General features: G+C 40.7%; 1 long non-coding RNA gene across 1 annotated transcript; it reads left to right on the plus strand.

The window, feature by feature from the left end:
• On the plus strand, nt 1-6,194 carry LOC121372541. Its single transcript, XR_005957948.1, has 2 exons — nt 1-172; nt 4,899-6,194. It is a non-coding gene; the product is annotated as an uncharacterized LOC121372541 (long non-coding RNA).
• The last annotated feature ends 347 nt before the right edge of the window (nt 6,195-6,541 follow it).

Raw genomic sequence — 6,541 nt, forward strand, 5'->3', positions numbered from 1 at the left:
GCGACCCCGTCTCTTTTTGTTGTGGCCGTTGTTCAATTCAAATGAACATTGCCCAAGACGTTTCGCAAAATCGCAAGCTTACCAGTGTTTTCGTAACCTCCCGGAAAACACAATATCCCTTTACGGATGGTACCGAGCACGTACGGGGTGTCGATCGGTGTGCGAGTTTACCGTAAGTATAGTACGCCTGTGGCGCGATCAGTCGCATGGCAGTATATAGACTCGGTGGTAAAGCACTCGCCTGATGCGTGGTCGATACTAGGATCGATTCCCGTCAGCGGACTCATTGGGGGTATTTCTGACAATTCTCCACAATGGGTGTAACAAAAGGCCTCAACTGGACAAAGTCCATGGTATGTGCTTTCCTGTCTGTGTGGAAAAGTGCATATAAAAGATCCCTTGCTGCACTATAAAACTATTAATCAATGTGCTCCATTTAAACAAAACAAATAAACAAACACAAAGCAAAGGGATGCTGATTTAACGACACCTTAGCACATATTAAAGTACGGCTGTTTGGTGTTTAACATCTTTATTTCGACACTTGGTTGACAGTCCTAGAGCGAGAGAGAGAGAGAGAGAGAGAGAGAGAGAGAGAGAGAGAGAGAGAGAGAGAGAGAGAGAGAGAGAGAGAGAGAGACAGAGACAGAGACAGAGAGGCAGTGTGTTGCCGACAAACTGTGAAAATAGGTAAAAGAGATTACATAACAGCTTTCGGCCCTATTTATCACAGACGTAGACATAACTCGCGACCCCCTGCCCCCACCCCGAAAAAAGCAAGGAAAAAAAGCGACGCCCTTTGTGCTTTACTCAAGACATTTACGTCGCAGAACGCAGAGGCAGACAGAGTAATGGCATTAATGACATTAATTATTAACAGCTCTCAGACATCTTCAGTGTTCCTTGGTGTTCCAATCTCATTTAATATCACCTGGGAACTCATCAAAACGCTGCCGTGGGAATCCGAGAACAGATTTCCAGCCGCATCGTGTGGCAAAGAAAAACCGTATATCATATATAAGTAATGCGGAATCGTCTTATAAACATTCAGTATTAATAGCGGGAAGATCGAACTGATCTGGTCTGGCTTATCGACTTTGATTCCGTGAGATATGTAGTCGCGATATTGAGAAATAAAAAATATATATAACGTCATGTAAATAGAAAAATCAGTCTGATATTATCACAATTTCACAAACAGAACGACGCTCAGGGGAATTAACTCTGTGTTTGTGAATTACGACTGTTTAGAGATATAAAATTTCATCAAAAATTAAAGTTTGTTTTGTTTAACGACACAACTAGAGCTCATTAATCAACGATTATTGAATGTCAAATATTTGGTAATTTTGATGCATAATCTTAGAGAGGAAACCCGCTACATTGTTCCATTAGTAGCAAGGGATCTTTCATTAGTTCTTTCCCAATAATAAATTATCTTCAGTTAGTAGCAAGGGATGTACCATCCCACAGACAGGATAGCACATACCACGATTTTTGAAATACCAGTCGTGGTGCACTGGTTGAAACGAAAAATAGCTCAATGGGTCCACTGAGTGGGATCAATCCTAGACCGACCGCGCATCAGGCGAGCGCTTTTCCATTGGGCTACGTCCCGCCCCCTAAAATTGCATCAGTGTGTGATACAAATTTGGAGGGTGGGGGGGGGGGGGGGGGGGTGCTATTAAAAATTATAATAGGGCCGAACCTAAAATAACTAGTTTGTTGGTGAGGGGCAGTAAAAATTTAATCATATAAAAGTAATATAGGGTCTTCTCCAGCTAGACCAAAAGGTCACTTTAAAACTACCTTTTCTTCGAGAGAAACTACCCCCTCTTTTTTTTCCACTAGGTACGGACCTATGAAGACGACCATAACCACAAAGAATGGACATGACTGAACCTTAATTGATAGAGAGATCGTGACATTATTTTAAACAGGTTGAAAAGAAATGTATGTTGTCCAGAAAAATGTTATACTTGGTTTTATTTCACACCACTAGAGCATATTCATTTCTTAATCATCGGCTATTGGATATCAAACATTTGATAATTCTAACTGATGTTCATAGTATTAAATGAAACAGGTAAATTTTTTCATTTAGGCAGCAATGTAGTTTTAATATGTGCACTGTCCAACAGACAATACAACACATACCAAGGTCATTGATATACCAGACGTGGGGCACTGGATTATTCCCAATAAGAAATAGTAAACAACAAAATCACTGTTATACACAGTAGAAAGGAACATGCGCCTTTAACAATCAACACTCATTACAAAATATTAAATACCGAAAAAAGAAAGAAAGAAATGTCTTATTTAACGACGCACTCGACACATTTTATTTACGGTTATAAGGAAGGAAGGAAATGTTTTATTTAACGACGCACTCAACACATTTTATTTACGGTTGTATGGCGTCGGACCTATGGTTAAGGACCACACAGATATTGAGAGAGGAAACCCGCTGTCACCACTTCATGGGCTACTCTTTTCGATTAGCAGCAAGGTATCTTTTATATGCACCATCCCATAGACAGGATAGCACGGCCTTTGATGTACCAGTCGTGAAGCACTGGCTGGAACGAGAAATAGCCCAATGGGCCCACCGACGTATTAAATACCGAGACAAATAAAACAATACTTTCTAGTACGGTACTCTCTAACATTTCTGAAATGTTTCTACAGGACAAACAAACAGAACCTTCTGTGGATCTCTTATCTGATTTTTGTTTTCGTTATCTCTACCAGTATCCCACGACTGGTATATTAAAGGTCGTGGTATGTACTGCCTTGTCAGTGGAAGGAAGGAAATGTTTTATTTAACGACGCACTCAACACATTTTATTTACGGTTATATGGCGTCGAACATATGGTTAAGGACCACACATATATTGAGGAAGGAAACCCGCTGTCGCCACTTCATGGGCTACTCTTTACGATTAGCAGCAAAGGATCTTTTATATGCACCATCCCATAGACAGGATAGCACATACCACGGCCTTTGATGTACCAGTCGTAGTGCACTGGCTGGTGCGAAACTTTTGTCAATGGGAAATAAATATTTTAAAAACCAACCTTGTGCTAATGAAAAAAGGTAGCCGGTTTCTTCTAAGACTATATGTGAGAATTACCAAATGTTTGACATCCAATAGCCGGTTATTAATAAGTCAATGTGCTCCAGTGGTGTCGTTAAACAAAACAAACTGTGAATTTATATATATATTTGTTTATAACCAGCCAACCTTGGTCCGCATGTTCGTTCGGTTAATGGTTTCCTGCAATAACCCTTCTCCATAACCGTGTCACCATCGGTCGTGTTATAATGTGCCCTATTTATAGAGCATTGCAAAAAATACCTTGTTTACAAAAACATCCTACAGGTTAACTTACACCAAATCAATTCCCGTTAATGGCAAAGTTAACGTTTTCCTATAAAGGTGATATTTCAGTTTATCGATGTAATACACATATAAGAAGTGTCTCAACACACTATTGGTTTTACATACAGTACTAGCAGTCAGGTACACATACCTTTGTATCAATTAAACCAGAAAACAATATTTATTTTGGTTTACAGTGTGACGTGCTCAGGTCCGTAGTAACGATATGTGATGTGTGTACGTGTGTAGGCTATATGTGTTTGGGATACACGCTATAGATTTAACAAAGTGAATGTTTTTTTCTCATCAATTCGAGGAATCTGAAAAAGTAAGAAACTCTCATTCTGCTTATAGGCAACACGCTACATAATCTGGAAGTCAATTGTACATGGAGAAATCCAGTTTTACACACACACACACACACACACACACACACACACACGCCTTCAACATTGCATAACCTAACAGTCAAATCAGACTTTAACAAATAAAAATAAAAAGGGGGCACAATTTTCAGTGGAACTAAATTAGTCATTTACTTTCCGCAGTTTGGCTATATTATAGTGATGTGGCCCATAATGTTTCCAACAAAATTCTTATCCTCATTTTAACAGAAATCGCCGTTGCATTTGTTTATAACCTATACAGGTTCAGTATCCAGTGTACCATACAACTAAATACAACTATGTTATACTAGTATATGTATTGTACACAGATAACATTATCTCACAAACCGGCCTCGGTGGCGTCGTGGTAGGCCATCGGTCTACAGGCTGGTAGGTACTGGGTTCTGATCCCAGTCGAGGCATGGGATTTTTAATCCAGATACCGACTCCAAACCCTGACTGAGTGCTCCGCAAGGCTCAATGGGTAGGTGTAAACCACTTGCACCGACCAGTGATCCATAACTGGTTCAACAAAGGCCATGGTTTGTGCTATCCTGCCTGTGGGAAGCGCAAATAAAAGATCCCTTGCTGCTAATCGGAAGAGTAGCCCATGTAGTGGCGACAGCGGGTTTCCTCTCAAAATCTGTGTGGTCCTTAACCATATGTCTGACGCCATATAACCGTAAATAAAATGTGTTGAGTGCGTCGTTAAATAAAACATTTCTTTCATTTCTTTCTTTATCTCAAAATAACAAATAACATAATTATGTTCGTCATTGCAGGGGCGTGCGCAGGAAATTTTGCAGGGGGGGGGGGAGGTCGAGGTGTCTGGCGAAGCCCGATAACATCTCAGTATTTCCATATCCATTCACAGGAATGTAAAAAATCGGGATATGAAAAAAAAAATCGCCTTGAGCGGGGGGGGTCGACCCCCAACCCCCCCCCCCCTGCGCACGCGCCTGCATTGCATTTGTTTTCTTATACCCTATACGGGTTCAGTATCCAGTGCACCTTGCAACTAAATACAGCTATGTTATACTAGTGCAATGACACAGATAACGTCATCTTACAAATAACACGGTTATATTATTGCTCTGTCGTCTGCAACAGATTTTAATCTTTACAGACAGATGTGTCAGTGCGCCTCATACTACGACCTGGAAACATTTGGTTTAGTGCAGAACATCTCTTCTGTATCGTGTGACACAGCTACCATATGTTTGACACATAACAGCGACTGATCAAAGGAGTGCACTCTTAAACAGCCATACCCTTCCTGGGTTTTGTTTCGTCTTTCCATTACGTGCATGAATGGACGATGTTTTTTCTAAATCCAAATTAAGTCTCTACACATCTTCTGTAGTCACGACATCACGTGTGAGGACATCCATCACAGTCTGAAACAATGAGTGGTTTTCCAACTGATAAAGCCGTCATAATTCCACCCACTTAAACCGCGATGGACTGTGCTGCACTTTCTCCTCATTGCATCAAAGCGAAATTCATTATCGCAGGAAGTGGAAATGTGCAAGTTGTACCGCGAAATTGACGACAATCACGCACCAGAATGGCGCCGGGTGGAATCGAAGACGAAATGTTATAAATGTCCAAAAAAGTACTAGTTTCCACATGCATTGACATTGGATTAGTAGTGTTAATAGATTTGACTATTATTTATTCTTAAAATAGGACGTAAGTATGTCTGGCTACTTGCAAGATGTTTGTTATCCTATGTAGTCGCCAGTTTCATGGGAGTGCAGCATACTCTTTTTCTTTTAAACTGCCATCTGTTTGTATCCTTACTTTAGAGAGCATCAACAAAACCCACTAAACCCACAAAACCCACAGTGTTTAATCAGCATCTATGGTCCTGTCATATGCCCTAGACATTTAAATAAGAGGTTTTCACGTACAAAATCTATTGTTCGCGATTTGCAGTATATGGTATGTAACATGTACTTGTATAGCCTTAACTTGGGGACTGCGGATGCTTTCTTTCCTTATCAACAGTTGGCTGATTGACTGGTTTCTTGATGAATGCATGGATCTGTGCATGGGCGTACGCATGGATGGATGGATGGATACTTGGATAGTTGAGTTAGGTTGTCTTGGGTTGGGATGGCTAGACGGATATTTTGGGTTGTTAGTTTCCTATTTGCATAAGCGTACGAGACATGGGGCGGTGGGCGGGCAACTGCCTCCCTACTGCTGGAGAAAAACCTCAGATTCTGGCATAAATGATAGAGCTATTCTGGCAAAATGTGCTACCCTGAGACCTTAAGTGGGTTTTTTTTACCATGTATTTCCATAATTTGACTTTCAGAATTAGTTATAACCCATATAAAAATGCGAAGTGATTCGTTTGCAACCCTATATAGCTTGTTGGTAGTAATGCTAATATGAATAAACGTTGTTTTTTAGATTCGGGTATTTTCGTTTAATTTGGGCAAACACCAGCCTGCCCCCCTCCCCCCGCTACAAAAATGGGAGCCCGTACGCAATATACATCTGTAATCACACGTGTAGTTTCACATTACGTTTAATGTGGGGTTTTGGGGGTGGGGGTTTTTTCTCTCACAATAACAGTACGTGTGAACATGAAGTTTTGTCTTCTTTCCTTTCGTGAAACACAGCCGCAACCGTATCTCACCAACTGTTATCAATATTTTTAAAAGTGCACTCTACAAAATCATAGCTACGGGGGAAAACATCATCGTGTCTTATCACAACACCATCTGCGTTGTCCACGGGATCGCATCCTTGACCTGT

This window comes from Gigantopelta aegis, chromosome 4 (genome assembly GCF_016097555.1).
Source record: "Gigantopelta aegis isolate Gae_Host chromosome 4, Gae_host_genome, whole genome shotgun sequence".
Taxonomy (NCBI): domain Eukaryota; kingdom Metazoa; phylum Mollusca; class Gastropoda; order Neomphalida; family Peltospiridae; genus Gigantopelta; species Gigantopelta aegis.